Below are 27192 nucleotides of genomic sequence, written 5' to 3'. Positions count from 1 at the left end.
ATATCTGAGGTTATTGATATTTCACATAGCAGTTTTGATTCCAGTTTGTGCTTCAACTAGCCTGGCATTTCCCATGATGTACTCGGCATGGATATTAAATAAGCAGGGTGACAAAATACAGCCTTGAGGTACTCCTTTCCCAATTTGGAACCAGTCCATTTTTCCATGCCTGGTTCTAACTGTTCTTTTGCTTCTTGACCTGCATACAGATTTCTCAGGGGCAGGTAAGGTGGCCTGGTATTTCCATCTCTTTAAGAATTTTCAGTTTGTTGTGATCCACACAATCAAAGGCTTAGTCAAAGTCAAAGAAGCAGCAGTAGATGTTTTTTCTGGAATTCTCTAGCTTTTTCTAAGATCCAGTGGATGTTGGCAGTTGGATTGCTAGTTCATCTGCTTTCTCTAAATCCAGCTTTTACATTTGGAAGTTCTCAATTCACATACTGTTGAAGTCTAGTTTGGAGGATTTTGAGCATGAGCTTTGATAGCATGTGAAATGAGGGCAATTGTGTGATAGTTTGAACATCCTTTAGCATTGCCCTTCTTTGGGATTGGAATGAAAAGTGACCTTTCTGAGTAATATTCCATGGTGTATATGTACCACAGCTTCCTCATCCATTCGTCTGCTGATGGGCATCTGGGTTGCTTCCATGTCCTGGCTATTATAAACAGTGCTGCGATGAACATTGGGGTGCATGTGTCTCTAGAGCGAAGTAAGCCAGAAAGATAAAGACCATTACAGTATACTAACACATATATATGGACTTTAGAAAGATGGTAACGATAACCCTATATGCAGAACAGAAAAAGAGACTCAGATGTATGGAACAGACTTGTGGACTCTGGGAGAAGGCGAGGGTGGGATGTTTCAGGAGAACAGCATTGAAACATGTATATTATCTAGGGTGAAACAGATCACCAGCCTAGGTTGGGTGCATGAGACAAGTGCTCGGGCCTGGTGCACTGGGAAGACCCAGAGGGATCGGGTGGAGAGGGAGGTGGGAGGGGGGACTGGGATGGGGAGTACATGTAAATCCATGGCTAATTCATATCAATGTATAACAAAAACTACTGTAATGCTGTGGTAACTGCTGCGTTTTCCAATTTTGCTGACATATTGAGTGTAGCGCTTGCATAGCGTCATCTTTTAGGATTTGCAATAGTTCAGCTAGAATTCCATCACCTCTACTAACTTTCTTCATAGTAATGCTTCCTAAAGCCCACTTGACTTCACACTCCAGGATGTCTGTCTCTAGGTGAGTGATCACACCATTGTGGTTATCTGGGTCATTACAATACTTTTTTGTGTAGTTATTCTGTGTATTCTTGCTACTTCTTAATATATTCTGCTTCTGTTAGGTCTATACCATTTCTGTCCTTTATTGTGCCCATCTTTGGATGAAGTCTTTCTTATCTCTCCTTGTTATTCTTTGGAACTCTTACATAGCATACACATCACATAATAATTTTAGAGTGTGTTCAAGATATAATGGAATATATATTCCTCATAATTCTATAATTCAAGGGATTTTCAATAGCAATTTGATTGAGATCAATTTATGTCCTATATGCTGTGAGTAGAATATAACCATATGTAAAATGTGACTGTATTTTATTCTAAAAAAGGAACTTTTAATTGGAGAGGAAATTGTGTGCTGTTGTGCAATACTACATTTTGAAACTGCAATAAATAGCAATCTAATTTGAATTAAATTTAAAACTTTCTTAACTTTGTAATTTTTGAAATAATGTTTGAGTGATGTGATAGCAATACTTTGTATCTAATAGACTAAATGGCACCCCACTCTGGTACTCTTGCCTGGAAAATCCTATGGATGGAGAAGCCTGGTGGGCTACAGTCCATGGGTCACAAAGAGTTGGACACACGACTAAGTGACTTCACTTCACTTTCACTTAATAGACTGAATAAAAAACTCTCATAGCATACTAACACAGCTCACAACTGGGAAAAACAGATGAAAAATTTAATCATAAATATGTATTTTTATTTGTAAGTTTGATATATAAATTAGGTATAAGGACTTTCAGAGTTTGAATAACTAAGGGAAAAAAGAAAGGAAGAAAACAAACAAACAAACAAAAACTAAAAGCAATTCCTTTTCTTTAGTTCTAGGGTTGGATAGGAAAGATGTAGTTAAATAATTTGAAAATAATAGTCACTCAGTTGTGTCTGACCCTTTGCAACCCGATGGACTGTAGCCCACCAGACTCCTCTGTCCATGGAATTCTCCAGGCAAGAATACTGGAGTGGGTAGCCATTCCCTTCTCCAGTGGATCTTCCCAACCCAGGGACTGAACCTGGATCTCTTGAATTGCAGGTAGATTCTTTACCATTTTAGCCACAAAAGTTGACCTGTAGGAAAAGATTGGAAAGCAAGAAATGAAACAAATTTTAAAAGAAAAGGTAAAAAATAAAAAGTTTAAAGCCAACTTGGAAATATAAAATTTAATAAATATGTGTATCTTTGAGAAAAGAAAACATTTGGAATGTCTCTTAAAAATATATAAAATTTTAAAAGACTTACCAAAACAAATTGTCATAAGAAGGTTGAATATAGTGTTCAAAGATACTATAAATAAATGAAAAAATTAAAATCATGTGTCAAGCTATTAAATGATACAAATTTAGTATTTCTGATAAATATAATCAAATAAAAAGAAATAGCTTTTTAATTGTTAAGGGGAATAATCCAATGAAAACACATAAAAATAATGAACTTTATGCAACAAGGAAGCAAAAGTCGTATAAAGAAAACCTGATGAAATTATAAGCACAAGTTAAAAACAAAATTATGATGAGAAATCATCAAACCATTGATATTTTTTAGTAGAGAAAATTAGTCTTAACAGTGGACACATAAGTGTATCTTGCAAAGCAGAGTCAGGGATGGGATGCTTATTTGAGATCAGTGATCTGAATATTAAGCAATTCAAAAATAAATAATTATTAATAACACTATTACTTTTCTAAGTTAAATCAGAATGTCCTTCTATCAAAAGAGGACTGTGGAAAGAGTCTGTCAAATGCCACTTGGAAATCACCATATCAAAATGTTCTATACCTAGAAATATTTAAGGCCTCTTGTTTGGAGGTAATCTTGCTTGGCTTTTAGTCTGGAGTTATGTCAGTTTTATATTTCCTCCTGAAATCAGTAATTTTTTTTTTAACCACAATATGGCTGATATATTTTAAAATAATTTTTTGTTAAAAAATTTGTTTATATTTTCATTCATTTTAATGAAGTATTCTTTCATATCTTGAAATGCATTATCTGATTTACTTGTTAGTTCATTTCTGCAGTCACTTCTATTGCCAATCTGATAAATCAACATGCATGCAAACTAACTTATTTTTCATTATTTTATCTTTTTTGCAGTATAGCCATTCAAGCTATTTTTCACTTGGCATTTTATATTATTTATCATGACTTTTGCTGCCAGCAGAGTTAATGTATTTGTCTTTTAAGTGAATTCTGAAACCATTCCAAATCCCCTTCTATCTCTTATTTTATAGAATTCATTAATATTTCCTTGAGAATGCAGTTATAACAAGTTTCTTTTCTACAGGGTCTCCTTTTCTATCATTTGCATGTTACAAATATTTGAAAAGTCTCATATATTTTATTTTTCTCTTGCTTCTATTAACATCTGCAATTCTCATTAAAAATCACTGTTCAGACACATTCCTCATGGTTCCCTTCTCTGTTTACCTAGGCATGATTTGAGTCTTCTTTGTACCGTGAAGGGGTACTTGAATGCCAATGGTTTCCCAAGACCTGTTCAGCTAAGCAATTTCTTACAGTAAGGGTTAAAGGCCTGGGTTTGGGGATAGCCACATATGGGAAAATTTGTCTCTCTCTGCACTTTGCAAAAAAAATTGTGTTAAAATCTCTTTTATGGGACACCTTTGCTAAATGGAATATATGCCCATTGTTAGAGATATGCCTGTCTTTCAGATATACATTTGTTCATTGTTCTATGGTGTGTCAGCCTTTTTAATGGTATGTTGAGTTTGGGAATGCTTCATAATTCATAGAATTTTCATTTGGTTTTCCACACTGAAATGAAAGTATACTGTATGAGAAATATAGAGAGATAAGATCTGATACCAACTCTGTTAAAAAGAATTGAAGCTGGAGAACAATCCATTAAATCAGTTAGCCTTAATCACAAAAATGCAACATTCTAAAGCAATGGAAATAGGTTTAATTTATAATAGGATGTATCCATAGTATGATAAAACATTTTAAAGATGAAGTTAGGGTGTGCTCATTACAGTGGGAGTTAGACAGAGTAAAAAACCATTCATTTATAAGAGATTGGGCTTATTCAGCCTTATTAAAAGTCTAGTGGAGCTGGTGTTGAGTGAAGGGTTTCCTTGCTTTTACATCTCAATGAGAGCCAAGTGCCATAGGAATAAAATTTCTTCTTAACTTCCCCATCCTTTGTCTTCTCAGGCTAAGCTTTTAAAGTGATCCTGCCTTTTACAAGTCATAGTAGACTGTAGCAATCAAAATATTGATACTCCACTGTGATCCATGGCTCTTTGGTCAATAATTCTACTGATCATGGATTGTTTGATATGCATTCTGGCAATAATTCTGTAATTTGCACATTGTCACTTTGATCTGTAGTAGCTTAGTCATAACTTTATGATATGGCTGATGGTTATATAGGAGATTTTCTTTTCTTTGAAGATACACCTATTATCAGTATGTTAAGGTAGCTAATTAGTACTGTCATTTTTGACAATATATGACAAAATATTGTCTCCTGAATATAAATTGAATAATGTATAATGAATGGATAAACAAATATGACTTTTCCTACTCACAATATGTATAAGAATGTATGTACAATTAAACAACATAAATGCATAAAATAATAAAAATTACTCTGAATTCACCTTTATTAAATTTTATTAAAAGGAAAACAAAACTGTGTTTTATCTTATGGGATTAGCCAATTCTTCAGTTGCATGGATGCTGGCTCTTCATTTACTTACCAGCTTGTGAGTTGATATCTTATGGGTACAGATTGAGGAAGCCTGCAAAATAGGATCTTCCCTCCTTCCCCACCCCAGATGGGAAACAGAGACTTGGAGAGAACAATGTAGACCTAAACGATAAACCTAAAGGACTGTAAGATAGGCAAACATAATAATGATATATGTTTTTAACTCAAGCCTGCCAGGTGAAACAGACATTCAAAACTGATTCCAGAGGGAAAAAAGAGACTAGTAACAGTGGGAGAAGTGGGAAATTTTATGACAGAAAGAAAGAGGAAGGAGGGAAAGGCAGAGGGGAAAGAGGAAGGGAAGGAAGGCCCAGATGGTTTTATAAACAGCCTCACTCCAAGACACTTGGCATCTCTCAGTGGAGCATAGTAAGTATTTTCATAATGTAGCTGCTTTAAGAATCATCCAAACTTAGAAATATTTCCTCTCTCTGGGTCAGGCCTAACATTAATCCTTAGACTGTAGTTAAGCAGAAAGGTTCAGAATACCAGGGGACAATTTTAATGTCCTTTTTATTCCTCCCCCGTGAAAATACTAAGCAGTGTTTGGCTCAGCTGGTCAGCAGTAGAGATGGTGGAGTTTGGCTTCTCCACAGCCACGGCATGGGTACCTCTGCGGGCCTGTTTGGTGGTGGTTTAGTCGCTAAGTCATGCCTGACTCTTTGCGACCCCATGGATTGTAGTCTGCCAGGAACCTCTGTCCATGGGCTATTCCAGGCAAGAACACTGGGGTGGATTGCTGTTTACTTCTCCAGGGGATCTTCCCCACCCAGGGATTGAACCTGGGTCTCCTGCATTGCAGGGGGATTCTTTACCAACTGAGCTACCAGGGAAGTTTACATGGGAAGAAATGTGTTCTGACTCCTTGAAGAATCTCTGTTAGGACAGACTATAACACTACGATGTCGTCTAATCATACACATTTTCAATCAACAGCAAGTTTATCTTCTCTAACAGAACCATAGATGGCAAATCAGCTTGATCTCTAAACAGGGAGACTTTTGAGCAGAGATTCTAATGAATGTACATTTCCTGCTTTCTTCTGGAATAGGGCCATGAATATCTTACTGTAGTATCCTTAAGAAAAACAGATATTTTAAAATTCATTTATGTCTAACAAAAAAAATATATACATATAATGTCATGGGGTGAGAGGACGTTGGGCTTTTCTTGCGGGTCTCCCGTAACACCGACCCTAACCTCCTTCTTGATCCTTATTGCCTTCTTCTCCATTCCCTCTCTACGTAAAGGTCCTGCGGAAAGTAGACTCACAATCCCTACAAATGTAGTGGTTTTCTCTGTGTTTCAGTCTTGAGCTAACAGTTGTCGTCTCTATCCACTTTATCAGTCTCCTCCACCCACCCGAGGAGTCATACCTTCTGGGAAGCCTGCTCTGCCGTTCCCTCCAGACAGAGTTAAACCATCTCTGCGGTGCTGCTGTGTCTTGTACTATTTCTGTGATTAGACTTTTCACAGTATTGTAATTATTTGGCTGTCTTATTTTATTGGCAGGGTCTTTGTACTACTTCTACCATCTCTAATATCTAGCAGAATGTAGAATCCTCTGATAGCTCAGTTGGTAAAAAATCTGGCTGCAATGCAGGAGACTCCAGTTCGATTCCTGGGTCCACTGGAAAAAGGCTAGCGCACCCACTCCAGTATTCTTGGGCTTCCCTTGTGGCTTAGCTAGTAAAGAGTCTGCCCACAATGAGGGAGACCTAGATTTGATCCCTGAGTTGGGAAGATCCCCTGGAGTAGGGAAAGGCTACCCACTCCAGTATTATGACCTAAAGAATTCCATGAACTGTATAGGCCATGGGGTCGCAAAGAGTCGAGACATGACTGAATGACTTTCACTTTCATTCAGTAATTTGATTGAATTTAATTAAATAGCTTAGGGCTTCCTGGTGTTTAAGCAGGATGAATTAAAAAAACAAAAACAAAAAAACCCAAACAGGTCAATGATAGTTTTGTTGTTATTCTGACAATTTGTTGTTCAGTCGCTCATTTGTGTCTGACTCTGCGACCCCATGGACTGCAGCATGCCAGGCTTCCCTGTCCTTCACAATCTCCCAGAGTTTGCTCAAATGCATGTCCATTGAGTTGATGATGACATCTAATCATCTCACTGTCTGTTGCCCCCCTTCTCCACCGCCTTGTCTTTCCCAGCGTCAGGGTCTTTTCCAATGAGTTGGCTCTTCATAACAGGTGGCCAAAGTATAGGATCTTCAGCATCAATCCTTCCAATGAATATTCAGGATTGATTTCCTTTAAGATCGACTGGTTTGACCTCCCTGCTGTTTGAGGGATTCTCGTGTTCTCTCCACTACCACAACTCAAAAGCATCAGTTCCTTAGTGCTAAGCCTTCTTTACAGTTCAACTTTCACATCCATACATGACAACTGGAAAAGTCATAGCTTTGACCTGACAGGCCTTTGTAGGCAAAGTGATGTCTCTGCTTTTCACTATGCTATCTAGGTTTGTATTAGTTTATTTTCCAAGGAGTAAGCATCATGGCTGCAATCACTGTCCTCAGTCAATGTGAAGCCCAAGAAAATTAAGTCTGTCATGGTTTCCATTGCTTCTTCATCTATTTGTCAAGAAGTGATGGGACCAGATGCCGTGATCATGGTTTTCTGAGTATTGAATTATAAGCCACCTTTTTCATCTTCTCTTTCACCTTCATCAAGAGGCTCTTTAGTTCCTCTTCACTTTCTGCCATTAGGGTGATATCATCTGTATATCTGAGGTATCGATATTTCTCCTGACAGTTCTGACTCAAGCTTTCACTTTATTCAGCCTGGTGTTTCACATGATGCATAGAAGTTAAATAAGCAGGATGACAATATATAGCCTTAACGTACTCCTTTCCCAATTTTCAATGAGTCCAATTTTCCATATTAGATTGTAACTGTTGCTTCTTGACCATCTTAGAAGGCAGGTAAGGTGGTCTTGTATTCCAGTCTCTTTAAGAATTTTCCATAGTTTGTTGTGATCCACACAATCAAAGGCTTTAACATTGTCGGTAAAGAAGAATAGATTTTTTTTTTCTGGAATTCCCTTGCTTTTATGATCCCATGAATGTTGGCAGTTTGATCTCTTGCTCCTCTGCCTTTGCTAAATTCAGTTTGTACATTTGGAAGTTCTCAATTCACATACTGTTGAAGGCCAGCTTGAAGGGTTTTGAGCATGACCTTTCTAGCTTGTGAAATGAATTGTGCGGTAGTTTGAACATTCTTTGGCATTGCCCTTTTTGGATTGGAATGAAAACAGACCTTTTGCAGTCCTGTGGCCACTTCTGAGTTTTCCATATTTGCTGATGTATTGAGTGCAGCACTTTCACAGCATCATCTTTTAGGATTTGTACTGCTCAGCTGAAATTTTATTAACCTCCACTAGTTTTGTTCATTGTAATCCTTGCTAAGGTGCACTTGATTTCACATTCCAGGTTTGTCTGGCTCTCGGTGAGTGATCACACCATCGTGGTTATCTGGGACATGAAGACTTTTTTTTTTAACAGTTCTGTGTATTCTTGCCACGTCTCCTTATTATCTTCTGTTAGGTCCATACCATTTCTGTCCTTTATTGTGCCCATCTTTGCATGAAATATTCCCTCAGTATCTAATTTTGTTGAAGAGATCATTAGTCTTACCCATTCTATTGTTTTCCTCTATTTATTTGCATTGTTCAGTTAAGACGACTTTCTTGTTAATCTTTGGAACTCTGCATTCAGATGGGCATATATTTCCTTTTATCCTTTGTCTTTCATTTCTCTTCTTTCTTAGCTCTTTGTAAGGGCTCCTCAGAAAACCTCCTCCGACAACCTTGTTGCATTTCTTATTCTTGGGAATAGTTTTGGCCACAGCCTCCCATGTAGTGCTACAAACCTCTGTCAGTAATTCTTCAGGCACTTTGAGCCTGTCACACATTAATTTGAATAAAACTAATACAAAAGCTTCATTTTTATTAGTCAAGTATTATATAGGAAAAAAAAAATATATATATAGCTTTCTTGAGCCCACTATACCTATACTATTTACCATGTTCTAGGCATGGTATGAGGTACCTGACCTGCTGTTCCCATTTAATTTTCACTATAATCTTGCCAGAGGGAAGGTATGGGGCTCAGCTTATAAACATAGAAATAGGACCAGAGAAAGATTTGTTCAAGGTTACTCTGGAACTTTGTCAAAACTATCACTATTTGCCTTTTATCGTCCTGATTAGAAATTTTGGTTTCATAATTTTGAAAACACAAATTTGTAGAGATTGGGACAAGTTTAACATGACTATATATTTTAAAAGAAATATAAAATGATTATGAATTTTACAATTTCAGATAAGCTAATTTTAGCTTTTATCTATATGTTTATATTTGGATAAAGCAGGATCATATAATATTTTGTGATGTGTTTTTTTTTTTATATAACAGTATACCATGAATATATATCCATGTCCATAAGATATATTCCACTGCTTCATCATTACTATTTTTGGATAGATTTTCCTTTATTCAGTGTATCCTCTACCACCAGACATTTAATTTTTATTCTGAATTTGCTCTTAAATACATTATTATAACAATCTTAATGGTTCATGTGTTTTGTACATCTTGTGCAAATAATAACTTCTTTCTTTGGGTTACATTCCTGAAAGGAGAATTGCAGTTTTGGTGTACTCTAAGGTTTTTATATTTACAGTACATATCTGTGGCTGCTGCGGATTATAAATTTCTCAAGGAATGATGCTTTCTTAAGCCTTTATCTCAGCTATGCATCATATTTTGTCTTTAAAATGATTACATTTCTCTTCAGTATCTTTTGTCCTAGATATTAGCAGCTTATAGAAAAATGTATAGGTAGCCAAAAAAAAAAAAAAAATCTAAGGAGCTTAGTTTTATTTCAGAAACTGCATTAAGTATATATTTGTGATTTTTTTTGTCATAGATCTTTTCATCTGTCCTAACTTTGCTTTTTTATTTTCCATTGAAATCTTTAAACATGATTTTTCCTGTTGAAGAATAAAAGTCAGTTTAGTAAAAAATGAATGAGGAAAGTGAAATAGAGCAAACTCTTTTCACCCATCAAAAGAATTATGTGTGTTCGGTGGATGGTTATGGATGAATCAATAAGTAAACCAGTTGATCACTGAATGAAACAGGAGAAAATCTGTCTCTATCCTTCTATTCTCCAGATGCTTTCCTATTTTCTTCATGTATTAGAAGGGGACAAAGGCCAAGTGGGAGGTGGGAAGAATTCTAGAAGGATGACAGGAATTGCCTTAGGCTAGTGACTTCAGTTCAGTTCAGTCACTCAGTCATGTCCAACTCTTTGCGACCCCATGAACCGCAGCACGCCAGGCCTCCCGGTCCATCACCAACTCCTGGAGTTTACTCAAACCCATGCTCATGGAGTCAGTGATGCCATCCAACCATTTCATCCTCTGTCGTCCCCTTCTCCTCCTGCCTTCCATCTTTCCCAGCATCAGGGTCTTTTCCAATGAGTTAGGCTAGTGACTCGACATGGGTGAAATCATTGCTGTTGGAAGCTGCCTGGTTCTGTGGTTTACTAAGTTTTGACAAAGTGGAGACTCCCTGAAGTTGTCTTTATCAGCAAATTCTTTTGAAACAATAATAAGTTTCAGCAGCTGAAGTTCTAAAATGTTTGACTTCTTTCTCAACTTGAACTTCTTGCCCCCTCCTCCCTCCTATCTTTTAAAACAAATTTCCTATCAAGTTACATTTTACTTTATACTCACTTTTAACAAGTATAGAGGCCTGTGACTAATCCAGAGATAATTATAGTGCCAATCCTATTGACAAAATTGAAATACTGAAATAGAAAAGCATACATTTCCACTCTCTTTTCCCAATAATTTTAACCTGTCACTTTGGCACGATATCAAAAATCCCCTGGCTTCTTTCCTGAAATCAAATTTGCCCAAAGCCATGAGAAATCATATTTTCATAAGCAACTTAGTCAGGGTACATCCACAAGGCCCTAGAGTGAGATTACCACATTGCCCCCCATCAAAACCTTCTCTAATGTGATATTAAGAACTTTGAAAACTGACTTGTGCCTCCTTACTAAACTTATCCTCAGGATTTAGGGGGATTCTTAATTAGTTTCTTATGCTCTAGTTAATGCGCTAACTGGGTGAGTTTCCATTTCAAAGGCAATATGATGGAAATGTGCATGTTTCTCATTTAAGCACTACCAAATTCATATCACCACAATAATTTTGTATGAAAACTCAGCATCATGAAAATATAGCAACAGTGAGAGCTATAAACATGAAGACAAATTTGCAGAAAGGGAAGAAAACCATTTGCACCTTGTTATCTAATTTGAATTTTAATAGGGAGACTCCTACAATAGTCACATGCAGAAGGAAACATTGATTGAAAAGAGCCAAAGAAGATATTACCAGATAATTACCATACAATTTAAAATGCACATTCCATTGTTCATACAGTGCTTTTTTTTTTAGAGGTTAGAGCAGCAATGTGATATTAAATGCAAAGTAAAATTATAAATCTCTAGATAATGAACTTTTTCTTTTCCATTATATAGCAGTTAGGCAACCAAAACCGCCCTTGATGATTAAGGCAAATGCAGTGCCACTAAATATTACATCAAATGCAAAAATACAAATGTTTTCTATAATATTGTACCTTACAGAGCTATATGTGAATTTGCTCAGTCGTGTCCACCTCTTTGTGACCCCATGGACCGTAGCCTACCAGGCTCCTCTGTCCATGGGATTTTCCAGGCAAGAATCCTGGAGTGGGTTACCATTTCCTTCTCCAACAGAGCTATATACCACACAGGAAAAAGCACTGAGGCAGAGGGCCTGAGAAAAAGAAAGAAGGAAGGCAGCCCAGCAGAGAGATGAGAGAGAGAAATGCACAGTAAAAGCATCTGAGGGCTTGTGATTAACAGGGGCATCAATAAATATCCAACAGTCAATGTAAGACCATTTAAAAATCTTCTAAATGCTCCTGCCAATGGGTGGACCCATTGCCAGCAAAAATCTCCCAAAAATCAGGAAGAGTACTGTTGCCTAAACAAACCTAAAAGCAAACTAAACGTGAATGTCCCTGGTTTCCTGTGGTGAGTCGCACCTAGCATCAGGGAAGACCTGTGGCTACCTGCCACACAACCTGAGCAGCATGTTCATACGTGCACACACCCTCCATAGATCACTTTTAAGCAGACTGGAATCCTAGATGCCTGAACTTGGATCACCAAAGAAGCAGTGGATAAAAAGCAACTTTTCTTTAAAAGAATGGCTTCTGCAGATAAATGATATGAGAACTTTGATTAAAAAACCTGTTGAAAATAGAATTGAGTTTTAACTTATTTTAGGAAGCAAACAGCAGATAGCACGTAAGGAGAGTATTTGTCTTAACGTGACTGTTTCTCCTTTCTTTAGTGTGTCTTTATATATTAACCACGTGAAGATTATGCATGCACCCTCAGTCACTTCAGTCAGTCCAACTCTTTGCAACACTATGAACTGTAGTCCACCAGGCTTCTCTGTCCATGGTATTATCCAGGCAAGAATACTGCAGTGGTTGGCATGCCCTCCTCCAGGGGATCTTCCCAACCCAGGGACTGTCTCTTATGTCTCCTGTGTTGACAGGCAGGTTCTTTACCACTAGCATCACCTGGGAATCTATAATGTAGATTATGTATATGTATATATAACTTCACTTACATATATTTTGAGTTTGAGTTTGAGCAAGCTCCAGGAGATGGTGAAGGACAGGGAAGCCTGGTGTGCTGCAGTCCATGGGGTCACACAGAGTCAGACATGGATTGAGTGACTGAACAACTCTACTTAATCACGGTACAATAGGCTTTATATAATTATTGTATTAATTTATATATCATTTTATACAGTGATAGGAAAAAAGGAACAGAATTTTAGAAATAACCTTTTCTTCAACAGCTGAACAAAAAAATCCCTTTATAATTGAAAACAAAAAAGCAGATTGCCCAAATCTCACACATATTTAGGTACTTACAGGGGAGAGGAAACAAAATTAAGAGTATATATATCAAATAACCTGAAAGAAATTGCATAATTTTTAGGGTCTATGTTAAACAAAGTTCTATCTCTACCTTTAGGAGATTTACTATGGTTTTTACTTTTTCAGTCAATAAATGGATAGTGGTTTTTTTTTTCCTAATTGTAATTTTTAGATCTTAATGGAAGATGCAATTGTGTTTTTCTAAAGTCTTAATACGGTCACTCTTTTGTTTTAGTAGCCAGGATGCCTTGGAATGGGAGTTCTTACTTAAATGTTTTTCTTTTGCCATCACCTCAAATACTTGGCTTTTTATTTGGCTTTTGGCCATACAACATGACTCGTGGGACTTTATCTCCCCGACCTTGCAGTGGAAGCATGGAATCCCAACCACTCCACTGCCAGGGAATTCTCTGGAGAGTGTTTTATATACTCTAAGACTAATTGACTGAAGGCTTATTCTCTTGTCAGCTAAGGAGGGTAAAGAAAAATGTGCCCTTCAAAAATGCTTTGAATAAAAAGACAACTTTGAATATATGTAAACAGCATTTTTTTAAACCACTGTGTTATATGAAATTTGTATTTTAGAGAGAAGCTAGTTTTTTCCCTTTTAGTTTTGCTAAAAGTTCATGAAATATAAATTTAAGTGCTGTCACTTTTCATACAGACTCCTTTTTCTCAACAATCCTACCTATATAAGCACATACCCTATTTACACTGTCATCAGTCACATGAAATCTGTGTTGCTTCAGAGTTTCACACCATGCAAATGTAACCCCACAGTGACCTGCATCTTTGAATAGTGTGAACTGTACAATGCACCTTTCTTTCTGAGTGTTGTTAAAAGTTTCTGAAACAGGAGTGCTTGTATTTTCTACCCTGGGTTTGATTGTTATATCAGGCTTGTGAATGAAGTATCTTCAAAAAGATATTTTTCAGAAGCAGAATACATACTTACCAAGAGGGAGTTAAACAGAAATGGTAGCTTTGGCCTATCCCATGCCATATAATATTACAAACCTATTCCAGGATAAAGGTGAACGGCATTGAAAAGACCTGAAACTAGTTTAAATACACTTGAGTTCTCGTATATTATTTTACTATTAAATGAGTCTTTAGATTCGTTATAATTATATTTTCATCCCGTGCTCAGGCTGTCATTTCTGACTCTTTGCGACCCTGTGGACTGCAGCCTGCCAGGCTTCTCTGTCCAGGCAAGAATACTGGAGTGGATTGCCATTTCTTCTTCCAAGGATCGAACCCATATCCCCTGTGTATCCTGCATTGACAGGTGGACTCCTTACCACTAAGCACCCTGGGAAGCCCCTGTATCTTCATCTACTTAATAAACATTTACTGGTGAATTGCTATGTACAGCCAACTTTGCTTTATACAAGAATATAGAAAAAAGAAACAGAAAATAAACTAATACTCAGTCTCATAAGCTAATATTCAGTCTCATAATCTATTCCCCAAAGACTGAGAATTAGAAGGTAAAATTTTGCAAAGGATTTTCAAAAAGATGGCCTTATTCAAATAGTATGTTAGTCCTACATAAAAACCTGAATCTATCATTTGTGGTCCAGGAAGTCTTCCTGAAACTGGTGGCCTTTGTTCTAGACCTTGTTTTCGTAATGTTTGAAAAGATATGTGTACAGGTGTACTTTTCTTTTCATTCATGCCTAATTCTGTTCCCTGAATGTTTAGAACCAAACAGGTAAGCCATGATGGTTTATCTTGTATGTCAGCTTGATGTCACCACAAGTGCCCAGATATTTGGCAAAATAGTATTCACGATATTTCTATAAGGATGTTTCTGGGTGAGATTAGCACCTTCATTGGTGGACTGAGTGAAAATCATCCTCATTAAAGTGGAAGAGTTTCATCTAATCAGTTGAAAGCCTGAATAGAAAAAAAGGCTGCCTTTCTCTGAGTAAGAGAATCTTTTCTACCTGATTGCCTTCAATCTGAGACACTGGCTTTTTCCTGCTTTCACACTAAACTGAAACACTGGCTCTTTCTTGGTACTGAGCCTGTGGCCTTTAGACCACCGAAACTATATCGTCAGTTCTGGTTCTCAGGCCTTCAAACTCAGGTTGAAGCTACAACGTCAGCCTTTGTCTGTTTCCAGATTGCTGATTTACTCTGCAGGTCTTGGGTTTTATCAGCCTCATAATCATGTGAGCTAATTCCTTGTAATAAATCACTTTCTTTATGTATACATACTTGCTATTTGTGTTTGCTCTGGAGAGATCTAATGCAATAGCCAAGCAATTTTGCTTCATCCCTATTATTCATACCTGAAGACTTCATATGGGCCAGCTAACTCCTGGTATACAGTGAGGAAGGTGTTTACAGCTGGATGTCAAATTCTGTCCTTCCAAATCTCTGACTTGATTTTCAGTCTTTCATACCTTTTAAAAGGAAAAAGAGAAAATATTGTTCATATTCCTGTTATACTGTTGTATATGTATAAAATATTCTTAATTCCAGTATGAATCTATATAATAATCTTATTTATACATTCACTGTACAATATTTTGAACATCTGCTATATTCTAGGATCCACCCATAGTCTCTGCATACACAGGTAAACAAAACAATGTTAGCAGTTCCTAGGGGAAGCATGTTTATTGAGTAAAGATAAAAGATTAGTGTGATAAATCAATAATTGAAAGCTAAATGTGAAGCCCAGAAGGCTTCTTCAGTATCAAGAACTCTGAGGAGTCTAAGGTTTTATCCTACTGTTTTTTCTTTTTAATTTTTTATTTTATATTGGTGTATAGTTGATTAATAATATGTTAGTTTCAGTTGTACCCCAGAGTGATTCAGTTTTACGTATACAAATATGTATTCTTTTTCAAATGCTCTCCCCATTTAGGTTATTACACAATATTGAGTAGAGTTACCTGTGCAATACAGTAAGTTCTTGTTGGTTATCTATTTTAAATATATTAGTCTATATATGTCAATACAAAATTCTGAATTTATCCCTCATCTACCATTCCCCTCCACCATTCTGCCCTGTTAACTATAGGTTAGTTTTCTAAATCTGTGAGTCTGCCTGTACTTTTTAAAATAAGTGTATTTGTACTTTTTTTAAGATTCTGCATATAAGCAATATTGTATGATAATCCTCTTTCTCTGGTTTACTTTACTTAATATGATCATCTCCAGATCCATCTATGTTGCTGCAATGGCATGATTTCATTATTTTAAATAGTTGATTCATATTCCATTATGTACAACATTTTCATTATCCATTCATCTGTCAGTGGACATTTAAGTTGCCTCTATGTCTTGGCTATTGTAATCAGCGCTGCAATGCACAATGGGGTACATGTATTCTTTTGAACCATGGATTTCACAGGATATATTCCCAGGAGTGGGATTGCTCAATCATATGCTAGCTCTATTTTCAGCTTTTTAAGGAACCTTCATAATGTTCTTCATATTGGCTGTACCAACTTATATCCCCACTAACAGTATAAGAGGGTTCCCTTTCTCCATACCCTCCCCAATGTTTATTGTTAGTAGATTTCTGATGTTGGCCCTTCTGAGAGGTGCTGTCTCATTGTAGTTTTGATATGCATTTCTCTAATAATAACTTGATATACATTTCTCTAATAATTAACAACAACAATAATTAGCTATAGTGAGCAGCTTTTCATGTACCTCTTGGTCACCCATATGTCCTCTTTGGGGACATGTCCATTTAGGTCTTCTGCCCATTTTTTGACTGGGTTGTTCATTTTTTTTGACATTAAGCTTTGTGAGGTGTTTGTATATTTTAGAGATAATCTGTCAGTCAAATTGTTTACAAATATATTTTCTCCCATTCTGAGGGCTGTTGTCTCATTTTGATTATGGTTTACTTTGCTGTACAATATTCAGTTTAATTAGTTTTCATTTTCTTGTTTTTATTTCCATTATTATAGGAGACAGATCAAAAATGATATTGCTGTGATTTATGTTGAAGACCATTCTATGTTTTCCTCTAAGAGTTTTATAGTATCAGGTGTTACATTTAGGTATTTAATCCATTTTGAGATTATTTTTGTATATGGTGTTAGAGAATTGTTGTTGTTATTTAGTCAATAAGTTGTGTCTGACTCTGCGTCCCCATGGACTGCAGTGCCCCAGGCTTCCCTGTCCTTCACTATCTCCCGGAGTTTGCTCAAACTCATGTCCATTGAGCTGATGATGCCATCCAACCATCTCATCCTCTGTCACCCCCTTATCCTCCTATCCTCAATCATTTCCAGCATCAAGATCTTTTACCAACAAGTTGGCTCATTGCATCAGGTGGCCAAAATGTTGGAGCTTCAGCATCAGTCCTTCCAATGAATATTTAGGGTTGATTTATTTTAGGATTGACTGGCTTTATCTACTTGCTGTCCAAGGGACTATCAAGAGTCTTCTCCAGAACCACAACTCAAAAGCATCAATTCTTTGGCACTCAGCCTTCTTTATGGTCTGTCTCTTACATCCATACATGACTTCTGGAAAAACCATCGCTTTGACTATACAGACCTTTGTCAGCAAAGTGATGTCTCTGCCTTTTTACTCTGCTGTCTAGGTTTGTCATATCTTTCCTTTCAAGGAGCAAGCATCTTTTAATCTCATGGCTGCACTCACCATCTGCAGTGATTGTTGAGCCTAAGAAAATAAAATCTGTCACTATTTCCACTTTCTGCTCCTCTGGTGGCTCAGTAAAGAATCCACCTGCAAGGCAGGAGACCCAGGTTCAATTCAATTTCATCAGTTGTAATTAGTATGCTCATTTTTTTCCATTTCTTCCTGGTTCAGTTCAAGAGATTATACGTCTCTAAGAAATTGTCCATTTCTTCTAGGTTGTCCCTTTTATTGGCATGTAGTTGTCTGTGGTCGTCTTTTATGATTCTTTGTATTTCTATGTTGTCCATTGTAACTTCTTTTTAATTTCTAATTTTATTGATCTGAGGGCTCTCCCTTTTTTTCTTGATGAGTCGTCTAAAGATTTATCAATTTTTTCTGTCTTTTCAGAGAACCAACTTTTAGTCTCATTGATCGTTTCTAACATTTTATTCATCTGTATTTTATTTATTTTTGCTCTGCTCTTCTACTAACTTTGATTTTGGTTTGTTGTTCTTCCTCTTGTTGCTTTCGGGGTAAATTTAGTCTGTTTATTTGATATTTTCCTTGTTTCCTAAGGTAACCTTTTATTGATATAAATGTCTTTCTTAGAACTGATTTTGCTGTGTCCATATGTATTGTATCACCATGTTTTCATTTTTATTCTTCTCTATGTATTTTTCTATTTCCTCCCTGATTTCTTAAGTGATTTATTGGTTGTTTAGTAGCTTATTGTTTAGCCTTCATGTGTTTGCATTTTTTAGTTTTTTTTTTTCTTGTAGTTGATTTTTAATCTCATAACATCATGGTCAGAAAAGATGCCTGATGTAATTTGAATTTCTTTAAATTTGCTGATGCTTGCTTTGTGGCCCAGCATATCATCAATCCTGGAGAATGTTCCATGTGCACTTGAGAAAAATATATATTCTCTTGCTTTTAGATGGAATGATCTGAAAATATCAATTAAGTTCATCTGGCCCACTGTATTGTTTAAGGCCTCTGGTACATTATTGATTTCTGTCCCAGATGATCTGTCCATTGATGAGAGTGGTGTGTTAAAGGCCCCATAATTATTATCAACTTCTTCTTTCATGTCTGTTAATATTTGCCTTATATATTGAAGTGCTCCTATGTTGTGTGCATGTTTATTTACAACTGCTACATCTTCTTGGGTTCATCATTATGTAGGTTTCTTCTTTGTTTTTTTGTTACCAGTCTTTTGTAGCATCTCTTTTGTCTGATATGAGTAATGCAATCCCATCTTTATGTTGATTTCCATTTGCATGGAATCCTGTTTTCCGTCCCCTCACTTTCAATCTCTATATGTCCCTAGATCTAAAGTGGGTCCCTTGTAGAGAGTATATATTACAGGTCTTGGTTTTTTATCCATTCAGCCAGTCTACATCTTTTGGTTAGAGTCCTTTATTTGTTTGTGTTTATGGTAATTATCGGCATGTATGTTTTTATTATTATTATGTATTATTATTTTTATTTCCATTGGTGCTAAGTTCCAATATTCTGCATTGTACTCTTCTCAGAGTCACTGGTTTTGATGTCATATTTGTGTGTGAATAATTCCTATCCTTATGCTATGTTTGTTTTTACTGGTGAGCTTTTCCATTCATAATTTTCTGTTTATAGTTGTGGCTTTTTTATTTTTCTTCAGGATTTGTTGCAATGCTTCTCAAGTTGTGCTGAATTCTCTTAAAATTTTTCCTCGTCTGTAAAGTTTTTGATTGTTCAGTCAAATCTGAATGAGAACCTTGCTGTGTAGTGTGTTCTAGATTGTATATTTTTCCTTTTCATCGCGTTCAATATATGTCAGTCCCTTCTTGCCTGCAGAGTTTGTTCTGAGAAATGAAGGGATAGTCAAATACTGTGTTTCGTGGGCAGCTGTAGGCTCAGGAAGACTTTGGACAGCCTGTCTGCTGGTGGGTGGGGTTGTGTTCCCATCATGTTTGTTGTTTGGCCTGAGGCATCCTAGCATTGGCTCCTACAGGCTGGTCTTGGTGAGAAAATGCCAGCTTCCAAGAGCGCGCCTGCCGATTAGTACTCCCCAGCAATGCCAATACCAGTCAGTGAGCTGTAGCCACCCCCTTCGTCCCCATGGCACCTTCCAGGACTAGCAACCAGGTCTGGCCTAGTCTGGTATCAGGACACTGATTTTATTTCTGGGTCCTTGTACACGTGAAACCTCGCACGCACCCTCCAAGACTGGAGTTTCTTTTCCTCCCAGTCCTGTGGAATACCCGTGATCAAACCCTGCAGGATTCAAAGGCAGATTCTCAGCAGGGGTCTCCTCCTTCTGACAGCCAGACCCACAGGCTGAGGGTGCCTGACATGAGTCTCAAAACTTTCGCTCCTGTGAGGGATCTTCTATGATATAATTATTTTGCAGCTATACAAACATTACATAATCTGGAACAAAGATTATGTGATTTACTCTTAAGTCATGCATGTGAGTGATCCACGGAGAATTGTTTGCCAACATTAGTAGCAAATAAAGGGACTCTAATCTCTAAAGCAAAAGGGAAGAAACTGCTAAATAGCAAGTATAGGATCTATTTATAGGACAGAAGTTTGTGTTCTCAAGCTGCATGAGCCTCTTATGTCAAAATCAAAAGCTTAATGGGGAAAGTGTTGGGACCCCAAGACAGGGCATTGGAATATTCATTGGTATACATGGAAAATCTTTGAAGCCTTTGGGCTCACAGACATTGTCCATTCCTCTCTGTAGAAGACTAGTGTTCTCTCCTTTTTAATAGTGATTTCGGGGGTCTCTAACTTGAAAAGTATCAGTATATCTATTTCAAGATATATCCCCACTTCTCCTAGGCACTAGATGAATAAGTATTATTAGGTCACAATCCAGTCAGGCAAATTTTTGTAATGCTTAGAGAAGAAAGTACTGTATATGAATGAGTTTCAGTATCTAGTCAACATTATAAAAAATATACAAGTTTGAAAAAGTAGGAGGACTTGAGATACCACAAGATATACTCACAAATAATAGTTGTAAGATATCGTATAGCAAGAGAAAGAAAACCCAGGCATATAACAGAAATCTGAGACTTCCAGCTATAGCTGCCTGGACCCTGAGTCATATGAGATGAACATCATCTTCAGAACATGAACTTAAAAGATACATGTTAGGTATTTTGGTCTCAGGAGCTGCCAAGGCACCTGAGGAGTCATTTATGCTCCACTTATAGCTAAAATAGGCCATATGAATCTAGATGGTAGATTTTATTCCTCTCTTGACCAAGAGTTAATATCATGGTTCCAGAGATTACTGAGGATAAACATAGAACTACCAGACACAAGCTTCAGGTTAAGTCCACCCTTACTGAGTTCGCCTCTTCCCCATGACCCCACGTCAAGTAGTCTTAATTACAAATACTCACCATTTTAAATTTTGAATCTGTTGTATTATTAAAATCATATGTAAATGCTAGTCAATACAATATAGATATTACTTCAAAGCAGAGTTCTATAAATTATGGCAAACTAATCATATCTGACCCATGGGCAGCCTTTTTGCATAGCCTTGGAAATAAGAATATTTTTTAGTATTTTTAAAGGATGATATAAACAAAGATGTTAAAATAAGGAGACATTGTGTGTGACCCCAATGTCTAAAATATTTACCATCTGGACTTTTAAAGAAAACCTTTGCCAACCTTTGGTTTATTGGCACATTTCAATCCTCTCTATATTTAAATATGCATTGTTAATAATCATTCAGAAGGTGGGCAACTCTTCTATCTCTTTTCACCAATGAAAGTTTAATTCCATGAAGGGTATCAACAGACTGTTTCAAAATTTGAAAACTAGCATGATATGTAAGATTAATTTGATTATAACAAATATTTTATATATATACATATATATAAATTATCAAATGGATTCAGAAATTGCATTGAAATCCTTAATGATCTTCTGTATTTGATTAGCAAGAGAAATTATTATATTTTATTAGTAATCAATTCAATGCCACAGTTATTTATGATTTAAGCATTGGTATGGCAATTAGGCCAACTCATCTCTACTTGTTGTCCATTAAATTTTTAGTAGCTCTACCCTCCCCTTCATTTCTGAACCATTTTAACTACCTGCACATTTTCTTTCAATTTTTATGATATTTTCCCTGTTTCTTTTATGGACCTTCCCTTTTTTGAATGATCCTAATATGTTTATATTCTTCAATCCTATTTGTGGGAGATGAAATAGCAGGTCTTCTAAAGCTTCACTTATTAAACCCTGCTTGTTTAATGATAGTAGAATCCTACATATGCACCTGTTGGAGCCCATCAAAGCACCAATCATTATTCAGGTCATGGTATAAAAACAGAGGACACTTTATCACCAAATGTCCAATCCAAAGTTTATTGCAGTCTCAACATTTCAGAAAGCTCAGGAGTAGTGTACCATTGGAAAGTAAAGATGGGCAGTTCTTCCTCCCAAGGTACGGTTTATGTACTCTCACTTTTATCCAGCTCAACATATTGGGAATTTGTCCACATTTTTGCAAAAGTTATAAGTAATGAGGATCATGAATAGGACAAACATGTTCTTCCATTGTGCAGCATCTAATGTGAAGAAAATAGCACCTTGTTGCCAAAATATAAAATCCATTTTAATATTGAGTTTCCAGAAATCTATTCATATTGGTCTAAGAGGCTTACATCTTTGGTTAAACAGCTTCCAGATTAATTTGTCTGTTAATTTCTCCCTATAACTATATATATGTATATATATAGCTAAAGGGAGGAGAGAGAGAGAGGCTTTTTTTTTTTTTTTTTAGTGTTTATTGATCAGAATGAGGGGGAATTCAGATAAAAATAGAAATCTTCACAACCCCTTTTTAGCATCAAGTCTTACCCCATTATAAAGAGTCATCAACTAGAATACAGGCATGCAGGCCTCAGGCTCTTTTTCAATTATTTTCATTATCATCAAAAAGGATTCAAAAGCATTCAAGGTACAAAAATATCACCTGAATTCCCATTCAGTCTGAATGTCTTTTGTAGTCCACTGAACACTTTTCCACACTGTGGTTCTACTTCGAAGTTCCATTCTTATTTTTCCTTCCATCATTGGTCCTTGCAGTTTAGCAGCCTCAAGTCAGGGGTGGCCTTGGAGCCAGCGTTAACATTACCATTTCCTCATCTTTCATTCTCCCAAAGAAATCTTTAGTTGATATTTAATCATAAACTTGGGGTTGTTTGAATTATCACAGTACTAACTGAAAAATTAGGTGATTTGAAGGTCTCAGAAAAGACCACTGGATATATTCAAATACATGTTTACTGAAAAATACCATTAAACCTGAGAAAGAATGAATAAATAAACAGTTTGCAAACTTTCAGATGCAATTTTCAGTGTTGTTTTATTTCCTTTTTGTTAGATTAAACTTTATTTTGAATAATTGCAGATTCACATGCATTTGTAATAGAGAGTGGGTACTTTGTTCACCCAACAGTAACACCTTAAAAAATCAAATAAAACATCATAACCAGGAAACTGACATGAATACAATTTACCAATTTTATTGAGATGTCCCCAGTTTTGCTTGTGCTTATTTATGTATGTTATTTATTTCTATGCACTTTTGTTATGCAGCGTTTCATGAATCCACCACTATAGTCATGATATACTTTCATTAACATGAGAACACTCTATGTTGTCCTAATATAATCACAACCCCTTTTCTCCTATCCCTTGACTTCCATAGTCTTCTCTCCATTTCTATGATATCATGTCAAATATTATATAAGTGAAATCACACATTATGCCACATTTGGGGTTTGGTTTTTTCCACTCAGTGTATATATCCTTTGAAATCCATCCAAATTGCCATGTGAATCATTACTTGCTCCTTTTATTGCCGAGTAATATTTCATGGTATGGTTTTTGAATGTTGAACTGATTTTTCACATGTGGAATAAATCCCCCTTGGTATGGTGTTTAATCATTTTCATATATTGTCAGATTTTATTTGCTAATATTTTGTTGAGGTTTTCTGTATCAGAGTTTATGACAGATAACTGGTTTGTAGTTTTTTGTTGTTTATTTTTGGTGTCACAGTAATACTGGCCTCAAAAATGAGTTTGACAGCGCTCCTTCCTGTTCTGTTTTCTGGAGAAAATGTGTAAAGTTGGTAGTAAGTCTTCAAGTATATGATAGTACTCTCTAGGGCCTAGGATATGTTACTTGGGAACTTCTAAGAATTGAATAACTTTAACAGCAATAGGACTTTTCAGATTATACATTTTGTCTTGGTTGAATTTGGCAGCATAAAGATTTTGCAGAGTTTGTTCATTATTTCTAAGTTGTTGGATTTATAAACATAAGGTTTGTGTTCCCTTACTATGCTTTTAATAGATGCAGGATCTGTAATGATATACTGTTTCATTCTTGATATTGATGATTTTTGCCTACTTTTTTTTTTTTGTCAGTCTTACTAGAATTTCAATCATTTCATTGATTTGAGAGGAAAAACAAATTTTTTTTGTTTCATTGATTTCCCCTATTCTTATTATGTCCTGAATTACATTAATTTCTGCTCCTATTTTTCTTTTTAATAATTCTACTTGCTTTGAGTATTTATTTTGTATTACTTTTTCACGTTTCTTGAGGTAGGAATGCATATTATTGATTTGACATGTTTCCTTACTTTTAGAAAATAAACTTTGTTTTAACAATTGTACATGTTTTCAACACTTAAGAAGATCTTAGAGAAATTCCATGTATTTTCTATCCAGCTTCTCCTATTATTAGCATGTCACATCAGTGTACTACATTTCTTATGGTTAGTGAACCAGTATTGATGTGTTACCCGATGCCCATACTTTACGCGAGTTTGTTTTTGGCTGTCATTTTTCTGTCCCAGGACCTCATTCAGGACACTGCGTTACCTCTCACACAGAGCATTGCACTGGATTGTGCAGTGTCTCAAAGTCCCATGTTTTTGATGATCTTGACAGTTTTGAGGTGTATTAGCCAGTTGTCCGAGTCAGAGTGTCCCTCTCATCAGAATTCATCTGATTAGAATTTATGGATTTTTAGGAAAAGACCAAAAATGTAAAGTGCTATTTTCATCATATCCACAAGGTTACCTCCTATCAACATACTTAAAACTGTTGCATGTATGTGCTTGGCTAAGTGGATTCAGTACTGGGCTCCTCTCTCCAAGGGATTCTCCAGGCAAGAGTACTGGAGTGGGTTGCCATGCCCTTCTCCAAGGGGTCTTCCCGACCCAGTGATAGACCCTGAATCCTGTCTCCTGTATTGGCAGGTGGGTTCTTTACTGCTAGCACCAGCATATAACTGTTAATCTACCATTAAAACCAATGGGATTTGGTATTTTTCAATGCCTTAATAGATATGGGCTATTTAGATTATCTAGTTTTCTATGTCTGAGTTTTGGCAATTTATGTATTTCAAAAAAATGGTGAATTTCATCTAGTTTATCAGATTTGTGGGCTTAGAGTTTTTCCCATTATTCCTTTACTGTTTAAGGTTTATTTATAATGTTTATGCACTTGTAGTACCAACTATTCCTCCATTTCTGACATTAGTAATCTGTATCTTTGCTAGCTTTTCTTAAATGGCTGAGGTTAATTGATTTTATTGTTCTTTTCAATGATTCTGCTTTTGACACTGATTTTTGCTATCATTTCTTCATTTTCCATTTTATTTATTTTCTAATTTTTATTATTTTTTTCTGCTTTATTTAGGCAGAAAATGTATTCTCTTTTGTTTCCTAAGCTGGAAGCTTTTAGATTCCTGATTTTCTGTCTTCTTTTCTGATGTGCACTCAATATTTTAATTTTCCATCTAAGTATTGCTATCACTTCATCAGACAAATACTGATGTTTTATCATTTTACGTAGTTTAAAATATTTAAAAAGATTCTTGGGACTTCTTTCTTGATCAATTATCTTTAATCTGAATATCTGAGAGCTTTTAACTAACTTTCTAGCATTGGCTTCTAATTTAATTCAATTCTGGTCTGAAAAAGTATTTTCTATAATTTCTATTATTTGAATTTTAAGTGTGTGTGCTTTGTAATTTAACATTTTTAATTGAAATATAGTTGACTAACAATGTTGCATAGTATGTATACAGAAAAATTATTCAGTTATACATATATCCATTGTTTTTCAGATTATTTTCATATATACATTTTTACAGAGTATTGAGCAGAGTTCCTTGTGGTATACAGTGGGTCCTTGATGATCATCTATTTTGTATATAGTAGTACATATATGTTAATCCCATATCCTAATACATCCCTTACTCTACCTACCCCGTTGGTAACAATATTATTTTTTTTCTAACTCTATAACTCCATTTCTGTTTGGTAAATAATTTCATTTGTATCATTTTTCAGATTCCACTATAAGTGATATCATATGATATTTATGTTTGGCTTATTTCATGTAGTAGGTCCATCCATGCTGCTGCAAATGGCATTATTTCATTATTTTTTTATGGCCGATTGATATTCCATTATGTATGTTTACCACCTCTTCTTTATCCATTGCTCTGTTGATGAACATTTAGAATCCTTCCAAGTCTTGGCTATTGTAAATAGTGTGGCTGTGCAAACTGGGGTACATGCTTCTTTTTGTATTAGATTTTTCTATAGATTTATGCCCAGGAGTGAAATTGCTGGATTCTATAGTAACTCGCTATTTGTAATTTTTCATTGAACCTCCAGATTGTTTTCCATAGTAGTTGCATGAACTTACATCCCACCGATAGTGTAAGAGGGTTCTCTTTCCTCCATAATAACTCCATGTTTGTGTGTAGACATTTTAAAGATGGCCATTTTGACTGGTATGAGGTGACATCTCATTGTAGTTTTTGATATGCATTCTTCTAGTAATTAGTGATGTTGAGTATCTTTTCATATGCCTTTCAGCCATCTGATGTCTTTGGAGAAATGTCTATTTAGATCTTCTGCCCATTTTTAATTGAGTTGTTTTTTGATACTGAGCTACATGAGATGTTTGTGTATTTTGGAGATTAATCCCTTGTCAGTCACTTTTTTGCAATTATTTTCCCTCCAATTCTGTGGGAGAAACACAGGTGCTTTTGGATGGTATGCTCTATAAATATCAATTAAGTCCATCTGAACTACTGTGTCATTTTAAGGCCTTGTGTTCCCTTATTGATCTTATGTCTAGATGATCTGTCCATTGATGTAAGTCAGATGTTACAAGTCCCCCCACTATTATTGTATTACTGTCAGTTTCTCTTTTTATGGCTGTTAGTATTGGCTTTATATACTAAGGTGCTCCCATATTGAGTGCATATATTTTTATATATTTTCACTTGTTATACCTTCTTCTTGGATTAATCCTTTGATCATTAAATAGTGTCTTTGTCTCTTGTAATAACCTTTATTTTAAAGTAGTTTTTCTGATATGAGTATCGTTATACCAGCTTTCTTTACCTTTGTATGAAATAGATTTTACATTACCTTGATTTCAGACTGGGTGTG

General features: G+C 35.9%; 1 long non-coding RNA gene across 2 annotated transcripts in view; it reads right to left on the bottom strand.

Moving 5' to 3' along the window:
• Positions 1–1082: 1082 nt before the first annotated feature.
• LOC139031090 (uncharacterized) overlaps positions 1083–27192 on the bottom strand; it is a 109190-nt gene continuing 83080 nt past the window's right edge. The window contains exons 4-6 of one of the 2 annotated variants that reach the window (XR_011483521.1): positions 15368–15481; positions 2544–2588; positions 1083–2371 (exon numbers count right to left, since the gene is read on the bottom strand). This is a non-coding gene — a long non-coding RNA (uncharacterized lncRNA). The remainder of the gene's footprint in view (positions 2372–2543; positions 2589–15367; positions 15482–27192) is intronic. The other variant, XR_011483522.1, reaches the window with a different exon arrangement.

This window comes from Odocoileus virginianus, chromosome 25 (genome assembly GCF_023699985.2).
Source record: "Odocoileus virginianus isolate 20LAN1187 ecotype Illinois chromosome 25, Ovbor_1.2, whole genome shotgun sequence".
In the NCBI taxonomy this organism is placed as follows: domain Eukaryota; kingdom Metazoa; phylum Chordata; class Mammalia; order Artiodactyla; family Cervidae; genus Odocoileus; species Odocoileus virginianus.
The sequence above is the reverse complement of the archived record's forward strand: the minus strand, read 5'-3'. Positions and strand labels throughout refer to the sequence as shown.